We start from the raw sequence: 20,105 nt of genomic DNA, 5'->3' as shown, positions 1-20,105 counted from the left end.
CATATTAAGCAACACTTCTTTTTTTGGACAAGAGGAAAGGGAACAAAAGACACAGATACTGCTGTTGGTGATAGTGATGGGTAGGAGAGTGGAAAGTGTCGTTCATCTACTCAGTACATGTTCATTGAGCTCCTACTAAGTACCAGATAATTGGTAGTTTCTACTTACTCTGCATTATAAGATGAATGCCATTTGGGAAGAGGAGTATGGTTATAGCTTAGAAGGGCAAGTAAAAGTTTGGAACAACTTCTGCAACTGGCATTGTTAAGGGCCTCGCAAAGATGGACAAAGAACCACCAGTGTTTAGTCAGTGGATAGACTCATCCATGGCTAGGAAATTGTAAGTAAGAGTCAGTGGAGCAGAAGACCAAAAGTGTTGGTGAATTATGGGGTGTTCATGAGAGCATGGTTAAAATGATTAGCCCTGGATTTCAGGCTTTTTAAGAAAAATTTATTGACGTAAAATTCACATAACATAAAATTAACTATTAACCATTCTAAAGTATCTGATTCAGTGGCATTTAGTGCATTCACAATGTTGTGCAACCATCACCTCTGTCTAGTTCCAAGATATTTTATCACCTAAAAGGTAGTCCTTTTCCCATTAAGCAGTCACTGGCCATTCACCCCTCCTCCTAGCCCTAGTCAACCATTAATCTATTCTCTATCAGTATGGATTTTCCTGTTCTGGATATTTCATATCAATAGAACCATGTAATATTTGACTTGCTTCATTCATTCAGCATAATGATTTCAAAGTTCTTCCATGTTGTAACACGTATCAGTACTATATTTCCTTTTGCTGCCAAATAATGTTCCATTTTATGGACATGCTATATTTTATTTAACCATTTACCAGCAATGAATATTTGTGGGGTTTTTTTTTTTCTACTTTTTGGCTATTATGAATAATGCTGCTATGAACATTTGTGTACAAGTTTTTGTGTGGACATATGCTTTCATTTTCGGGGTTATATACATAGGAGTGGAATTGCTGGGTCATAGGGTAGCTCTATGTTAAAATATTTGAAGAACTGCCAAACTGTTTTCCAAAGCAACCATTTTACATTTCCACCAGCAGAACACGAGGGTTCTAAATTTTCCACCTCTTTGACAACAGTTACTATTTGTGTTACTTTATTATATCCTTCCTTGTGGGTGTGAAGTTGTGGTTTGCATTTCTCTAATGACTAATGCTACTAAGCAGCTTTTCACATGCTTATTTACTATCTGTACATTTTCTTTGGTGAAGGGTCAGTTCAGCTCTTGCCCATTTTCTATTTGGATTGTTATTTTAGTGTTTAGAGAATTCTTAATATATTCTGGATGCATACCTTTGGTCAGATATGTGATCTATGAATATATTCTCCCAGTTTGTAGCTTGTCTTTTCATTCTTTTAGCAGTGTCTTTTGCAGAGCAGAGGCTTTTAATTTTGTTGAAGACCAAACTGCTATTTTTAAAAAATGTATGGGTCATGCTTTTTCATGTCCTGTCTAAGAACTGTTTGCCTGATTTTACTTTCTAAAGATTTCCTTCTTTTTTCTCATAAAAGCTTTATAGTTTTACACTTTACATTTATAACTATAATCCATTGGAGTTAATTCTTTAAAAGATTTATTATTTATTTTAGAGAGAGAGAAGAGAGTGCATGAGTGGGAGGAGGGGCAGAGGGAGAGGGAAAGGGAGAAGCCAACTCCTTGCTGAGCAGAGAGCCCCATGTGGGGCTTGATCTCAGTACCCTGAGATCATGACCTGAGCCAAAACCAAGAATCAGAGGCCCAACATTAATAAATTATGAATTTAGGTCAAGGCTTATTATTATTATTTGCCTACAAATATTTAATTGTTCCAGTAACATTTGTTGTTTTTTTTTTTTAAAGATTTTATTTATTTATTTGAGAGAGAGACTGAGAGAGAGAGCATGAGATGGGGGAGGGTCGGGAGGGTCAGAGGGAGAAGCAGACTCCCTGCTGAGCAGGGAGCCTGATGTGGGACTCGATCCAGGGACTCCAGGATCATGACCTGAGCCGAAGGCAGTCGCTTAACCAACTGAGCCACCCAGGCGCCCTGTTCAGTAACATTTGTTGAAACACTATCCTTTTCTCATGAGATTGGCTGTGCATCTTTGTCAGAAATTGGGTGACTGTGCTCGTGTGTAGGCTCAATTTCTGCATTCTCTGCTATGTCTCCTTGATCTACGTGTCCATTCTTTCTTCAGTATAACACTGCCTTGATTACTGTAGGTTTATGGTAAGTCTTAAAATTGGGTAATGTAAGTTCTCCAACTTTGTTCTTTTTCAGAGCTGTTTTGGCTATCTAGTTCCTTTGTCTTTTCATACATGTTTTAGAATCAGCTTGTTGATATCCACAAAAAATTCTAGAATTTTGATCAGGATTATGTTGAATCTATCAATTTAAGATGAACTGGTATCTTAACAATCCTGAGGCTTCATGGATGGACATGACCTCTCTCCATTTATTTATATCTTCCTTGATTTCTCTAATCAGCCTTCTGTAGCTTTCAGCATACAGATCCTGTAGATGTTTTGTTAGATTTAAATCTAAGTATTTCATTTTTTGGTGTGATTTTAAATGGTACTTTAAAAAAATTTCATGTTCTAATTGTTCATTGCTAGCATATAAATATAAGACTGATTTTATATAGTGACCTTATATTCTGTGGCTTATTAAACTATTGATGAGTTCTAGAAACTTTTTTGTGTAGCTCATTAGGATTTTTTTCATGTTGATAATCATGTCATTCAAGAGTTGAGATAGTTTTATTTTTCTTTCCAACCTGTAAGCCTTTTCTACGTGCACTGTGTCCATACCATGCTCAGAGTAGGTAGTACTCAGGGGAGGTACTGGTATTTGTGTTGTTGGTTCATATACAAAATTGGGGGATTCCCTTCTTTGATTCTCTCCTTTCTTGGATTTCTCCTACACTTTCCACATTCAAAGGGGTTCTATTCTAGTTCCAGTCCAAGATGGCAATGTAGGAAGACCTTGAACTCACCTCCTCCAAGGTGAAAGAGGACTTCAACTGCCCCCATTTTGACCTTAAACTTTCTAATTGCTTAAGTTCTTCTTTCCAGCTTATATCTTAATGCAGTCAAAAGACCCTGAGGACAAGGCATCCTCTGATGGGAACTGAAACTACACCCTCAAGCAATAAGGATTGCCAAGAGCCAGCAAAACTCCACTGCTCTTGACTCCAAGACAATGATCGACCTAACCTCTACTGCTCACTTAACACTTTGTCCCACATTTTCCTTATATAAGCCTGGAAGTATTTTTGGCACTCTAGGAAACAGTCTTTGAGATGTTAGTCCACTGCCTTCCTGGTGTTGGCCTCACTGAATAAATTCCTTTCTTGTTTCACCACCACTCATTTCTCTGCCTTTGGATTTTTAGTGGTGAATAGCCAAACGTGATCTTTTTAGGTCCTCTGGAACTAGGTGCTCTTGCACCTTAGCTCCCTGGCTACAATTTTTGGTCCAATTTGTCCAGCCCCCTTGGGATTACACCTATTTATAGGACAGTTCCTCTGAAGAAGAACTGAGGGCCAACTGAACAGCTTCTGCACATGAAAAGATAGAGAGAATGTCAAAAGACAACAGCAAGAGAGACAGAGAGGGTAACTAAGGCCCTTCCCCCACCCATGCTGTGAATGGTAGTGGAACAGATTCTTCTGTCCTTGGGCACAGAAAAAAAGCTGCAGTTTGAAACAGTAACTGGCATATAAAAGAGAGCACTAGAACTCCACCAAAAGCAGAGGAGCCACGGGAACACTCTCTGGAGAGTGACAGGTTTATATTCTCCACCCACCTTGAAAGCACAGACCAGAGTAGGGTTCAGTTGCCGTAGCTGGCTTACTGCCTCAGTAAGCCCCAGGTCCACAAACACACACCAGCATCAATTGCACTGGGATACAGAAAAAAAAAAAAGAGCTTTTTTTTTCTTTTTTCTTTAAGAAGCTGCAGTTTAAAAGAGCAACTAGCATATAAAAGAACCAGTCCTGGATTGTACCCCACCTCAGCTCCTGCCACCCCCTCAGGGCACCCTCTGTGTGGAAAGTCCTGTACACCCCAGGTTACATCCACTTCAGTTTCAGCTATCCTGTCACGGTGTCCTCTACATGTAGAGCCCAGGTCCCTTCAGTTTGCACCCGCTTGTTTCAGCTATCTGGTCCAAGCACCCTCTTTGTAGAGTGCTCAAGGACCTTCTGCCCCACCCACACACACACTACTTTAGCTCCAGCTGCTCTGCACAGAGCACCTCAGCACACCTCAACTTGCATCCTTTTCAGTTTCAGCTGTCCTGCCAGGGTGGCCTCAACTTCAGTTTTAGCTGTCCTGACAGGACACCTGCTGCATAGAAAGCCCCAGGATCCCCAGCCCACAGTAGCCACTGCTTTAGCCAGCCAGCAAAAGTCACCAATCATCACACACAGTCTACACAGGGCACAACCATACACAAGACCATTCCTTTAAGTTTAGGAGAAGTAGCTGCTCTGCCTAATCTATAGAAAAAAAACAAACACAGAAAGCCAAGCAAAATAGGGAGATAAAGAAATATGCTCCAAAGGAAAGAACAAGGAAAAAAACCTCAGAAAATAACTAAATAAAACAGAGGTAAGCAATATACCTCAAAAGATGCTCACTGGGCTGCAGAGAAAAAGGGAAGAACTCAGTGAGACCTTTAATAAAGAGACAGAAAATATAAAAAAAGAATGAATCAGAGTTGAAGAATACAATAACTGAAATAAAAAACACACCAGTGGGTGCAGACTAGTGGATACAAAACATATCAGTGATCTGGAAGACAAATTATTGAAAAACACCCACAATAAACAGCAAAAAGAAAATAATTTTTAAAAAATGAGGATAGGTTAAGGGATCTCTTGGAAACATCAAGAAAACAAACATTCATATTATAAGGATCCCAAGGAGAAGAAGAAAGAAAGGAGTAGAAAACTTATTTTAAGAAATAATAACTGAAAATTTCCCTAAACTAGGAAGAAAATAAACATCCAGCAGAAGCACAGAGTTCCAAACAAGATGAACCCAAGGAAGTCCACACCATGATACATGATAATTAAAATGTCAAAGTTTAAAGATAAAGAGAGAATTTTAAAATTAGCAAGAGAGAAGAGAAAGAGAAGAGAGAAGTTACCTACAATAAAAACAAAAACAAACAAAAAACCCTTGTAAGGCTATCAGCTGATTTTTCAGCAGAAACTTTGCATGCTGGGAAGGAGTGGCATGATATGTTCAAAGGCTGAAAGGACAAACCTACCACCAAGAATACTTTACCTGGCAAGATTATCATTCAGAATTAAAGAAGAGATAAAGAATTTCCCAGACAAACAAAAGATAAAAGAGTTTATCACCACTAAATCGGCCATACAAGAAATGTTAAAGAGACTTCTTTAAGTGGAAAAGAAATAACCATAATTAGACATAAGAGAATTATGAATAAAAAGATATAAAATATGACAGCATATATATAAAACATGGAGGAGGGAGTAAATTTTTTTTTTAATTTTTAGAATGTGTTTGAACTTAAATGACCATCAAATTAATATAGACTGCTATATACTTGGGATGTTGTATATGAGCCCTTGTGGTAACAGCAAACTCAAAACCTATAATAGATACACAAAAAATAAAGAGAAAGAAAGCCAAACACAGCACAACAGAAATTCATCTATCACAAAGAAAGAGAGCAAGAAAGTTTTCTGTTCCATCAACTTTTTAAATTATTTGAAAACTGTATTATAATAAAATGTTAAAAACTCAAAACCCTACTCAACAATGCTTTAAAAGGATTATTCACCATGATCAAGTGGGACTTATTCCAGGGAAGCAAAGGTGATTCAATATTCACAAACTAATCAACATGATACACCATATCAACAAAACAAAGGGTAAAAATCATATGATCATCTCACGCAATACATGCAGAAAAAGCCTCTGACAAAATTCGACATCTCTTCATCATAAAAACAAAGTAGCTTTGGAGTGAACATACCTTAACATAATAGAGGCCACATATGAAAAACCCACACCTAACATCTTAATCAATGGTGAAAAACTGAGAGCTTTTCCACTAAGATCAGGAACAAAACAAGGATGTCTATTCTTGCCACTTTTATACAACATAGTACTAGTAAATCCTAGCCAAAGCAATCAGATAAGAAAAAGAAATTAGAGTCATCTATATTGGTAAAGAAGTTAAACTGTCACTATTTGCATATGATGTAAGACACTGCATAGAAAACCCTAAAACTTCCCCCTAAAACTACTAGAAGTAATAAATGAATTCATTAAAGTTGCAGGATACAAAACAAATACCCAGAAATTGGTAGTGTTTCTATACACTAATAAGTAGCAGAAAGAGAAATTATGAAAAAGAAATTATGAAAAGAATGCCATGAATAATTGCACGAAAAGATTAAAATACCTAGAAATAAACTTAACCAAAGAGGTGAAAGACTTGTACTCTGAAAACCATAAAACACTGATGAAATTGAAGATAACACGAACAAATGGAAAGATGTTCCATGCTTATGGATTGGAAGAATTAATATTGTTAAAATGTCAATATTACCCATAGCAGTCTATAGTTTCAATGCAATCCCTATGAAAATACCAAAGGTATTTTTCACAGAACTAGAATGAGTAATACTAAAATTTGTATGGGACCACAAAAGACCTTGAATAGCCAAAGCAATCTTGAGAAAGAAAAACATATCTGAGGGTATCAAAATCCCAGATTTCAGGATATACTACAAAGCTGTAGTAATCAAAACAGTATAGTACCAGTGCAAAAATAGACACATAAATCAATGGAACAGAATAGAGAGCCCAGAAATAAACCCATGATTATATGGTCAATTAATCTATAACAAAGGAGGCAAGAATATACCATGGGAAAAGACAATCTCATCAATAAATGATGCTGGGAAAACTGGATAGCTATATGTAAAAGAATGAAACTGGACCACTTTATACCACCACACACAAAAATAAACTCAAAATGGATTAAAGACTTAAATGTGAGACCTGAAACCATAAAAATTCTGAAACCATAAAAAAATCCATAAAACTCTAAACAGGCAGTAATTTCTCTAGCATCAACCACAGAAACATTTTTCTAGATATGTCTCCTAAGGCAAGGGAAACAAAAGCAAAAATAAACTATTAAGATTATAGTAAAATAAAAAGCTTTTGCACAGCAAAGGAAATCATTAACAAAACAAAAAGGCAACTTAAAAATGGGAGAAAATATTTGCGAATGATATATCCAATAAGGAGTTAATATCCAAAATATATAAAGAACTTATACAACTCAACACCAAAAAAACAAAATCCAATTAAAAAATGGGCAGAGGACCCAAATTAACAATTTTTCCAAAGAAGACATACAGATGGCAAGTAGACACATGAAAAGATGCTCAGCATTACTAATCATCGGGGAAATGCAAATCGAAACCACAATGAAATATTACCTCACACCTGTCAGAATGGCTAAAACCAAAAATACAACAAATAACAAGTGTTGGCAAAGATGTGGAGAAAAAGTAACATTTGTACACTGTTGACGGGAATGTAAATTGGTGCAGTCATTGTGGAAAACAGTGTGGAAGTTCCTCAAAAATTAAAAAATTGAGATACCATATAATAATTCCACTACTGAGTATATACCCAAAGAAAACAAAAATACTAATTCAAAAAGATATGCACCCCTATGTGTATTGCAGCATTATTAACAGTAGTGAAGATATGGAAGCAACCCAAGTTTCCACTGATAGATGAATAGGTAAGGAAGATGTGGTATATGTGTACAATGGAATATTATACAACCAGAAAAAGGATCAGATCATGCCATTTGTGACAACATGGATGGACCTAGAGGGTATTATGCTGTGACTGAGAAAGACAAATACCAATGATTTCACTCATATGTGGAATTTTAAAAAATGAATAAACAAATAAAAATCAGAATCAAACCTGTAAGTAGAAAACAACCTGTTAGTTGCCCGAGGGGAGGAAGAATGGAGGAGTGGACAAAACAGGTGAAGAGAAGTGGGAGATACAGGCTTCTGGTTATGGAATGAAGAAGTCATGGGAATAAAAGACACAGCATGAGGAATATAGTTAATGATATTGTAATAGTGTTGTATGGTGACAGACAGTAGCTACATTTGTGGTGGGCATAGCATAATGTAGAAACTTGTTGAATCACTATATTGTACACCTGAGACTAGTGTAACATTGTGTGTTAACTACACTCAAATAAAAAATTAAAAAACAAAAAGCATAAAATTCCAAAAGGATCCTATTCTTGGTCCTTTGCCTAGAAGGCTAGGATATCTTTTGGTGTTTTATTCAGTCTGCTATTGCACATTTCTGCTAGACTCAGTTTCCTCTAGGGCAGGTGGCAAGAAAACAGGAAAAAAAAGAAAAAGAAAAAGAAAAATAGTGAGGATTCTCCCTCATACTCTGTGCTGCAGGATTGCTTTTCTTGGTACTCTGGTCAGAAAAATGGGTTTTCTCTTGGGGTTTTGGTGCCCATTTTACTAGGATATAGCCCTGCAACTGAGACTATTCTTGAGACAAGGAAAAGAGAAAAAAGAGAGAGAGAGAGAGAGAGAGAGAGAAACAGATTTCTTGCACATTCTCTGACAATAGGAATCTCTAGCCAGGAAGTCAGGTTTTCTGTCCATTTTGTCACCCATACCTGCTTCAAGAGTTTCACATTAGAGTTGCCCTTGGGTCAATCACAGGAGACAAAAGAGGGAAAACACAAACTTTTCATATAAGAGTCTGTATTAATTAGAGTTGTCCAGAGAAATAAGGCTAGTAGGGATTATATGTATATGACTTAATATGAGGAATTGACTCACACAATTATGGAGGCTTGGAAGTCATAATCTGCTGTCTATACACTGGAGATCCAGAAAAGCCAGTGATGTAATTCAGTCTGAGTCCAAAGGAGTCCAAAGGCCTCAGAACAGGTGTAAATGATGTAAATCCAAAAAGGCAGGAGACTGATGTCCCAGCTTTTGCAGTGAGGAAGGAAAAGGTGGGGGGGTGGGTGGATTTCTCCTTTTTCTGTCCTGTGTTCTATTCAGGATCTCAATAGATTGGATCCTGCCCACACACATTGGGGAGGGCAGTCTGCTTTACTGAGTCCTCTGAATCAAATGCTAATCATATGCAGAAATACTCTACAGACAAACCCAGAAATAATTTTTAGTCTGGACACCCCATGGCCCACTCAAGTAGACACATAGTAATAACCATCACAAGGTCATTCTTCAGGATTTGCTTCCCTTCCCCTGTTCACCTGCTACTGTTAATTTTTAAGTTTCTAAATTAGTTGCTCTTTATATTCTGACCATTGTATAGTTGCAGCTAGTGGGAGAAATAGGCAGTGTGCTGAAGTGGAAGGAAGTCTAGGAACCATGAACCTCGAGTGTTAGATGCATCATCAGTGAAGATGTTCAAATTATCTAGATGATGACAGAAATCCGAGCAGAGAATTCCCAGGAGTCAGGTGTTAATGTTTTTAATGAGTACAGGTGTGTGGCTTGGGGAGAAGGAGATGACAGGGATAAGGATAGGCAGAGGGAGCATGAAGAGCATCAGCTGGTGCATCAGGCTCACAGGAGGAGTTACTCAAAGTGATTCAAAGTGGTGGAGCCATAGTCTAGATGTGGCAGCAAAACCCTATGTGAAGGCCCACCTTACCTTTTAAGGAATGGGCAATGGGTAGGCTATGTAAGAGTGAGCAACCTTTGCTTTGAGAGTAATTTGAAGGAGGTTGTGTTGTATAGGGAGTGGTGTTTCAGTTACTATGAAAATATTCTGGGTAAGGTAAGGTAAGAAGAGCGTGGCTAGGGCATCAATGTGCCACACACTACCTTAACACTGGTAGCCCTTAGCTCACCCAATCTTAACACGCAGATGGGAAGGCAGTGTAACATTGCAAGTTGGAACACGTGTGTTGGTGTAGAAGCAGAGTTGGAGCCCATCCCAGCCACGCCACTTGTATTGTGTATGATCTTGAACAAGTTACTTAACATCTCTGAACCTCAGTTTTCTATGAAATGGAATAACAACAAAGGGTTGTGAGGAGTATGACAATATGTGCAAATATGTGCAACAACACAGAATAAGTGCTCCATGAATGACAGCTATCATTACCTTCATTTTAACAGTGAAGAGAGGCTAAATAATCTGTCTGCATTTGGACACCTAGGGGGTGAATCTCAGGTTTTCTGACATTGATTCTTTGATTTGGAGGGAACTCAGGGCCAGGATGGCCAGATGAGTAGAAGGAAGTGGACCAATAAGCCAGTCCTCTATCCAGATCTTATTTGATCATCCACGGTTGCAGATTCATATCTTTCCTTTCAGTAAAAAAAAAAAAAAAAAAAAAGCAAATCCCTCTAGAAGAGATACTATATAGAACCTTACATGTAATATGAAGTGTCAGGCTCTGTAAAACTTGATATGCATCATCTCATTTATCTCACATTGACCCTTCATGTGGGAGTCCTTATTCCAATTTGCAGTTGAGGAAATTGAGACCTATAAAAGTAAAGTGACTTCCTCAAGGTCCCTTAGCTTGTTAGTGACTGTGTTGGACCACAACCCTAGACTCCTACTCCACATCCAGTGTGTCCTCTGTGCCACAGCTCACTCTCTCCCAAAGCAAACAATGCTGAATAATCATTTGAACAAAGTAGTAAAAAGATATATTTAAGACTCTGGTTTTTCACCCAGGCACTGTACTCTGGGTGACTTTGAGTTTGTCACTTACTCTATAGTTTTGGTGTTTTTCTCTCTAGGAAACTAGAGATGACAAATTCCTAAGCTTTGCCTTTGTTGCTGTGTTATGAAGACCAGTAAAAGTTAGTAAAGCTCACTGGCAGATTAAAATTTCCAAGTTGAAAAGAGTAGCTTGAATCATCCTGCAGCCACATATTAGTTGTGTTGAAGGTAAGAGCTGGGATTTCAAGTGGCTTTGATAATCTCCATCAATTCCTTTCTTTAAGATTTGACTGCTTATTCTCATTCTTTACTTTTTTTCTTTTTTTAACTATAACTTCCCATCTGCCAACTCATCCCCTCTAGTTCCCCCCCAAGCCTAGCAATTGTCATTCTCCATATGTCCACATTAAATCTACCATCTAAGAAGAAAAAAATTAAAAAACAAAACCAGAGAATTAAGACTCAATATTAAAATGTAATTTGGAGTTAACATTTCTACTTTCAGCCAAATATAATAGAAGAACTGGATTTATACTCCTAGAAACAACTAAAGAGTAGACAAAATATATTTAAAAAAATTGTTCTCAAGACATCAGACAACAGGCAATGAAGGAGAGAGATCCCTGAAGTTGGGAAATAAGTAAAGTGATCCCAACAGTGCCATAGCTTATTGACTGGGAGGAGATTTTTAGGCTGTGGTATAGGGAGGAGGAAACTGGCAAAGCTCAGCAGTTTCCCTCAATTGTAGAGAGGGAGCAACTTTCTCCTCTCTGCTACTCTGACATGTGAAATCTAGAAGCCTCCCTGAACAGAGCAGAGTATCAGAGAGGAGAAAGTTGCTCATAGAGAGAAATCCAGAGATCAACAGAGTGCCTTGAGTATTCAACTGAGTATTAATCACCTCTTGTATATGAAACACTCAAAAGGATTAGAGGGAATACCCTGTGTACAACACAGGGCCATGTGGAAGACCTCATAATTTATATGCATTTGGAAAATATTTGTCTGGGGATCATGACCTGAGCTGAAGGCAGACCCTTAACTGACTGAGCAACCCAGGTGCCCCGACCTTAAATCAAACTTCTAAGATGAAAACTTCAATGACTACAATGAGAAATCTGGTCTATTGTGCTCGCTTCGGCAGCACATATACTAAAAAAAAAAAGAGAAATCTGGTCTATGATTACTTAATGGGATTAATGGCATATAGACACTGCAGAAGGAAAGATTAGTGAACTTAAAGACATAGCAATGGAAACCACCTAAAATGAAACACACAGAGAAAATAAGACCTCGAATGGCCTAATCCACATGTAATTGGATCTCCAAGGAAGAGGACAAGCAAGAAAACTAATTGAACAAATAATGAAAAAACTTTTCAAAGTTTATGAAAACTATAAATACATAGATCCAATAAGGTCAATGAACCCCAACCACAGGAAACATGAGAAGAACTACACGGAGGCACACCATAATCAAATTGCTTCAATCCAGAGAAACAGAGGAAGAAGATAAAAATGAAAGCAGATTTCTCATCAGAACCAATGTAATCCAGAATATAGTAGAACAACATTTTTACAGTACCTGAAGAAGAATTATGATCTTGGATTAGGCAAAGATTTCTTACCTACAATACCAAGAACATGATTCATTATAAGAAAAAAAATATGATTGTGCTTTATCAAACAGAACTTTTGCTTTTCAAAGAACTGTTAAGAGTTTGAGATGATAAAACAGAGACTGGGAGAAAATATTTGCAAATCATGTATGTGAGACACAGGACTTGTGTGTCTAGAAATATAGATGATCATCTAGAATATATAGATGATTCTCAAGACTCAATATTGTGAAGATAAATAATCCAATAAAAAAATGGGTAAAAAATTTGAAAAGACACATTACCAAAAAAGATATATGTGAGGCAGATAAACACATGAAAACGTGTTCAACATCATAAGGGGAAATGCAAATAAAAACTACGATGAGATAACACTATATACCTACTAGAATGTCTAAAATTAAAAGACTGGGCTGCCAAGTGTTAGCTAGGATATGGAATAACTGGAACTCTCTTACATTGTTGATGGGAATGTAAAAGTGATGCAACCCCTTTGGAAAACAGTTTTATAGTGTCTTAGAAAGTTGAACATGCAGCCTAGCATATGACTCAGCCAAATCTACTTTTAGGTATTTTTCCAAAAGAGATCAAAGTATATGTCTATACAAAAACTTTTACATGATTGTTTATAGAAGCTTTGTTTATAATAGGCCAAATGTGGAAACAACCCAAATGTCCATTGACATGCTAATGGATAAACAAAATAGTAATGGGCTATTGATATACACAGCAGTATGGATAAAATTGAAAATGCTGAGTGAAAGAAGCCAAACCCCCTAAAAAGAAAGAGTATGTTTTATATTTTTCTTTTGTATAATCTAGAAAATACAAGATAATATATAGTGACAGAAAACAGAACAATGATTGCCTAGGAATGGGAATTGGGGAGGCATAGGGGATGGAGGGATAACTAAGGGACACAAGGAAATTTTTAGAGGTGACAGATATGTTTTTTTCCTTGATGTGATGTGTATGTATACGTATGTCAAAACTTCCAAATTATATACTTTAAATATGTGCAGTTTATTGTATATCAGTTATACTTTAATTAAGTTATTTATAAAGAAAACATGATTAGATGTTGTGCCTTTTGACCTCTAGGGCTGCTATTTCAAACGTGGTCTTCCAGCATCTACTGGTTCTCTGAATCCCCAGTATCTTTCAATAATTCACATCATTTCTTAAAAATAAATGTAATTAGGAGAAAGGGGAGATACTCTGGCAGTTACAATGTGTAGCAATTACAAATTCGTCACAACTGTTAGAACTATGGCCCATAGATGAGATGCGCGACATAGATGCAAACATAGTATATGTTTGCTTTAGGTAACTTGGACCTCATGGTAGGTCCCAGATGCTGAGTCTCAGTACCCCATTTACTTTGCCCATTTCTTAATTACTTGTTTACCAGTTAGTGGTCCTCTGCCAGCCTCTATTATATAAGAAGGGACTTGGTCTGTCTTGATTACTTCTGTGTTTAGAGTAGAGCTCTAAATATCACATGGTAGGTGCTCATTAAATCTATATTAAATGATTTTTATTGCTTCTGTATAGAACACATATCCAGATTTTGACAATCCTTATGGTAAGAGTCCTCAAACCATCACAATTTCAGCAATTTCGAGGTTTTCTAATCTTTTGGCAATGGTGAAGTTTTGTGACAACTACCACAAGCTAGTCTTACAGACTCACTTCCTGGATCATACAATGCCCCTAGGACCCTGGGATCATGACCTGAGCCGAAGGCAGACGCTTAACCAACTGAGCCATCCAGGCACCCAAGGACTTGTTATAAGTGGCACAGAATGGATAATTTCTACATGCTTCAAAACCTATTTATAATAATTCATCATGTCTATGCTTTGCACATGAACACCTCCTTGTTGGTCATTTTCCTCCTGAAAAATAGGTCCCATATATTTCAGTGGACTCGCAAATTTAGCCTTCCTGTATGGGGTGGGAGATGGAAAAGGGCATCCCTTGATATCCATTGTTTGATTTTATTGGCTAGTTATGGACCTACCCTTATAAAAGGACTCAGATTTTCTTAGTCTGTCTTAAGATTGAATTGAAAGCCTATTGTTTGTACTCAATTCAGCTTAACTAATGTGGTATTACATATCAGACATCGTGAGACATATAACTGAAGGAATATTACTTCCCAAAGATTGACCTTCAAAATCAGTCTGCCTTCCTAATGATGCTTGTTTTTTTTTAAGATTTTATTTATTTATTTGACAGAGAGAGACACAGCAAGCAGGGGGAACACAAGCAGGGGGAGTGGGAGAGGAGAAGCAGGCTTCCCGCTGAGCAGAGAGTCCATTTGGGGCTCAATCCTAGGACCCTGGGATCATGACCTGAGCCGAAGGCAGACACTTAACGACTGAGCCACCCAGGTGCCCCGATGCCTTGTTTTTTGGAAGGTCATGAAACAGTTTAGTGGATCAAGATCAGCATGGTTTAAAATGAAATAGAACCATAAAGAAAATATAAAACTGGGGCACCTGGGTGGCTCAGTCGTTAAGTGTCTGCGTTCAGCTCAGGTCATGATCCCAGGGTCCTGGGATCGAGCCCCACATCAGGCTCCTTGCTCGGTGGGAAGCCTGCTTCTCTCTCTCCCACTCCCCCTGCTTGTGTTCCCTCTCTCACTGTGTCTCTCTGTCAAATAAATAAATAAAATCTTTAAAAAAAAAAAAAAAAGAAAATATAAAACTACATTACATTTAGTAAGGATAACTAATGTTTCATGAAATTTTGTTTCATTTATTTATATGTGTGTGTATGTTATGTGTATGTGTGCGTGTGTATATGTGTGCTTATACTGGGCTGTGACAAAATATGTGTTTCTTATGGTACATTGGGGTCAAAATGTTTGAAAGACGCTGTTCTAATGCACCTTCCCAAGCTGCCTGACACCTCTGCAGCTGGGGTTCTGAATAGGACTTAGGTTCATCCAGTTGGATGTACTTGCATGAAATTTGGAAGGTATGATGGTTAATTTTATATGTCAATTTGACTGGGCCACAGGGGTCCAGATATTTGGTTAAGCAATATTCTGGTGCTCTGTGATGGTGTTTTGGATGAATTAGTATCTGAATCTGTAGACTGAGTAAAGCAGATTACTTTCCGTAATGTAGGTGGGCCTCATCTAATCAACTGAAGGCCTGAATAGAACAAAAAGGTCAACATTCCCATGGATAATAGGGAATTCCTACTGCCTGGATGCCTTTAACTGGGACATTGGTTTCTTCCTCAGACTCAAACTGAAACATCGGCTCTTCCTGGGATTTGAGCCTGCCAGCCTGTGGATCAGAAGTATACCATCAGCTCTCCTGGGTCTCCAGCTTGCCCGCTCACCCTGCAGATCTTGGGACTTGTCAGCCTCTCCAATCATGTGACCCAATTCCTTATAATATATCTCTTTCTATATATATACATCTTATTGGTTCTGTTTCTCTGGAGACTAATTCAGAAGGTGAAATTGGTTCTACTGCATTTTTTGGCAAACACAATGTGGTAGGCAGAATTCTAATAAAACAGCTCCCAAGTTTCCATACCCAAATCCTGGGAATCTGTGAATATGAAAAGATACCATTTCTGTGATCGTGTTGTGTTATATAGAGATTATCTGGGTGGGCCTAATCTCATCACATAAATCCATGTAAAAGCAGAGAGTTTTCTCTGGCTGGAGGCAATAATGGAAATCAGAGGGGTTAGTGTGAAGGAGACTCCACAAGAGGGATCTTGTCCCAGATGTGATGCTGTGGGAGGGCCTGTAAGAAGGCCTGTGTGAGGAACTGTGAAAGTGACCCCTAGCCCACAGTCAAAAAACAAAGATCTCAGTCCTAGAACTGCAAGGATCTGCCAAACTCAAATGAGCTTAGGAGTAGATTCCTCTCTAGGGCCTCCAGATAAGAACCCAACCTACTGACACCTTGACTCTTATCTGGTGAAACCTGAAGCAGAGAACCACCCAGTTGAGTCTGCCTGGACTTTGGACCTACAGAATTGGGATAATAAATGGGTGTTGTTTTAAGAATTTGTGGTAATCTGTTTCACAGCAATTGAAAACTAATGCAGTCATGGAGATGTGTTTTCCTGTGGCAGCATTAGCAGAGATTTAGGGGCCAGTCATTGGTATCAGGAGACAGGGTGTAGGACACCTGTTTTGGCTGGTGCAGACCTAGCAGGTGTAATGGCTCTGGAGCCAATGGTTCCAGTGATGGCCTCCTTGTTTCTAGCTTTCCCATTGTGGCAGAGGCTGGGGTTACTCTGGCAAGACAGTTTTTCAGTGTTGTTCTTGGATTCTGGAAGTGCAGTCTACACCCCATTTATCCAGTCCTTCCAATGATGCTTTGAGCACCCAATTGCTTATATTAAATCACTGCTTAGATATAAGATAATTTTTGTTATATGCTACTGAACCTTGACTATTTTATTTCCAAATCTCTCCTACTTTTTAAATATAATGACATCTGTCAGCTTATTTAAAATTCTGAAGAACTGACCGCTCCTTACTTCTTGAAAATCCCTCTTCTTTTGTTTTTGATGACATTTCACTCTCTGGTTTCTCTTATATAACTCCTTTACTAATTTTCATTCTATTTTGCTGGCTCATTTTCATTCATCAGACATGTATTGAGCATGTACTAGGTTGTAGGCACTGTATGCAAAGGGCAGAGGCCTCATCAAGAACTGATCATGGACCTTGTCCTCCAGGGATTTGCCAATATGTAAACAAGTTAACTATAATGAGTTGATAACATCTGTAATAGAGGTGAATAAATGTATTCTACAAGCCCAAAGAAGAAAACACATGGCTCTCTGGGAGCAACCAGGGAGTGCTTTACAAAAATGATGGCACCTGATGGTCTTCTAGAGTAGATGTGTCTCAGGCAAAGTAAGGAAGGGCATTCCAGGCAGAAGAAACAGGGCAAAGGCATGAAAGTTTGAAAATGTGACACATTAAAGGAGTAGCAAAAAGTTTTCTGTGACTGGTTTTCTGGGGGGAAGGAAGATTGGTAGAAAGTCAGGATTTGTATAGAAGGTAACACACGAATTGTATTTAGAAACAAGAGTTTACAGGAGATAGTTACTGTACTAGAAATCTTAACCTTTGATGACTACCCATTACATTCAAATAAATCTGAAGCCACTTCTTGGCTTGGTTAAAAGGTTATCATCTGACTAACTCTTTAGGCTTACTCTCATCCCATTTTCCTCATCCATTCACTCATTTACTCATTCACTTATTTAGTCAAAGAGGTATGTTTGTGTGGGTGCATATCATGTAACATGTGAAGTTCATTATAAGGACTTTGGCTTTTATTCTAGATGAGATGGAATGTCAGTTGAGTGGTCTGATCTAATTTACATTTTAAAAGAATCACTGGCTACTGTCTGGGGAGTAAAATGGGGTGGAAGGCAAGCATATAAGCAATGAGACAAATAAGGAAGTTATTGTAATAATCCAGAAATAACTGTGGCATGGATCAGCATAGAAGTGGTGGAGATAGTGAGAAAGATTATGATCCTGTATATATTTTAAAGGTGGATATGATAGGATTGCTGGTGGATTGAATGTAGGGTATAAGAAAAATGAGGTATCAAGGGTGATACCAAGGTTTGGGCTGGGTCACATGATGGAGATAGGTTTTTTTTTTAAATTAAGATTTATTTATTTATTTTAGAGGGTGGGGGGACAGAGAGAGAAAATCTTCAAGCAGACTCCCTGGGAGCCTGACATGGGGCTCAATCTCATGACCCATGATATCATTACCTGAGCCAGAACCAAGAGTCTGACGCTTAACCGACTGTGTCATCCAGACACCCCAGGGGTCACTTTTTTAACATAGTGATTTTGAGATGCCTGTCAGACATTCAAGCTGCATTTTAAGCATGCAGTTAGACATAGGCATCTGGACTTAGAAGAGAGGTTGAGGCAGGACTCATGGGTGGTTTACTTGGTATTTGAAACCATGACATTGAATGAGATCACCTAGGGAGTGAGAGTAGATGAGGAAGAGAAGTCATGCAAGGGCTGAGCACCAGGGTCTCCAGCTCTTAAAGTTCTGGAAGATATGAAGAATCAGCAAAGGAAACTGGAGGGAGTGGCCACTGAAGGAGGAGGAGAGACCATCAGGAGGGTGTCAAGTCCTGGAAGCCTAGTGAAGAATGTGTTTCGAGGAGGGAGGGATCAGATGGGTTAAGTGCTGAGGGCAGGTCAGGTCAAATCGGATGAGGTCAAAAAAATGATCATTGGGGGCGCCTGGGTGGCTCAGTTGGTTAAGCGACTGCCTTCAGCTCAGGTCATGATCCTGGAGTCCCTGGATCGAGTCCCGCATCGGGCTCCCTGCTTGGCGGGGAGTCTGCTTCCCCCTTTGACCCTCCCCTCTCTCATGTGCTCTCTCTCATTCTCGCTCTCTCAAATAAATAAATAAAATCTTTTAAAAAAAATGATCATTGGATTTTGCAATGTGGAGATCATTGACACATGACAAGAGACATTTCAGTAGCACCAGGGAAAAGCCTAATTGGAGTGGGTTCAACAGAGAATTGAAGAAGAGGGACTGCAGATGGTGGGTAAGGCAATTCTTTCAAGGAGTTTTGTAACAAAGTCATGGAGAAAAATGAGGCAGTGGTAGGAGGGGAAGGAAACGGGGTCAAGAGAGGGCTTTTTTTTTCTCTTTAAAATTTGAGAAGTAACAGCATTTTTGTATTTTCCATTTTGCTGATGGATATGATGATGCGGGAGAGTGGGGAATGATTACTTACAGCAATGTCCTTGAGAAGGCGAGAGTGCCTTGAGTCTACTGTCCAAAGAAGTGCTGGCTCAGAGAGGGATGAACAGATCATTCATGCTAATGTTGGTGAATGCAGAGCGCATGGAAATAGATGTAGATGAAATAGTAGATGCGGTAGCAGGTGATTTTTGCAAATTCTCTTCTCACTGATTTGATTTTCTGAGTGCATTAGTAGGCAAAGTTATAAGATAGGAGTGAGGAAGGGGTAGGGAACAGGTGGAGGTTTGCAGAGAAAGAACTTGTTGAACTAATAGTCTATGAGTGAGCAGCCTATGACCTCACTTGAGGTCAGTAGCCCTCAAGTAACAGTTTTGTGTTTTTCTCTAATTACATTGGGTGTTGATATGGATAGGAGGTGAGTTAAATTGAACTTCTTACAGTTCCCCACTCCTTTACTTTTGCACAGGTAAGGTTGCATCTGCCTGGAATGCCTTCTCTACCCTCTTTACTCATCTTTCAACTTTTGTCTCCACCACCACTTACTTAAGCCTACCAGGCAGAGTTAATTACACCCTTCTTGGAACTATTGTGCTACCATGTGCATCCCTCTATTGTAATTGTTGTGCTATTATAATATTTTGTTTCTCTCTCTCCCTAGTTAATTTGGCCCCTCCTTGAGGGTATCAATTTGATTATTGCAATTCCTAGTATAGTGTTTGGCTTATGGTTGGCATTCATTAATTTCCTGTTGAATTGAATTGAGTTCCATGGAGATTGGACAGGAAGGGTTGGCTGGTAGGAGAGGTAGGGTCTAGAGAAAGAAAGAGTGGTAACATTTAGAACCAGACTCGGCTGCTCTATGAGGAGGGGAGGTCCTGCCCCTGAGGGTGGGTAAGGTAACTGCTAACTCATCTCTAGTGGTGGAGTGAATAGGGCCTGAACCCCAAATGAACTTATGT

The 20,105-nt window shown here is 38.6% G+C and overlaps 1 long non-coding RNA gene across 1 annotated transcript in view; it reads left to right on the top strand.

The window, feature by feature from the left end:
* Window positions 1-19,246, top strand: part of LOC135362191 (uncharacterized) — a 200,651-nt gene extending 181,405 nt beyond the window's left edge. The window contains exon 3 of the long non-coding RNA XR_010406667.1: window positions 15,660-19,246. This is a non-coding gene — a long non-coding RNA (uncharacterized LOC135362191). The remainder of the gene's footprint in view (window positions 1-15,659) is intronic.
* The last annotated feature ends 859 nt before the right edge of the window (window positions 19,247-20,105 follow it).

The sequence above is a fragment of the Mirounga angustirostris genome, unplaced genomic scaffold (genome assembly GCF_029215605.1).
Source record: "Mirounga angustirostris isolate CCGP_5_RB_7025 unplaced genomic scaffold, mMirAng1.0.hap1 SCAF_12, whole genome shotgun sequence".
In the NCBI taxonomy this organism is placed as follows: Eukaryota; Metazoa; Chordata; class Mammalia; order Carnivora; family Phocidae; genus Mirounga; species Mirounga angustirostris.
This window is presented reverse-complemented; position numbering and strand designations above follow the sequence as displayed.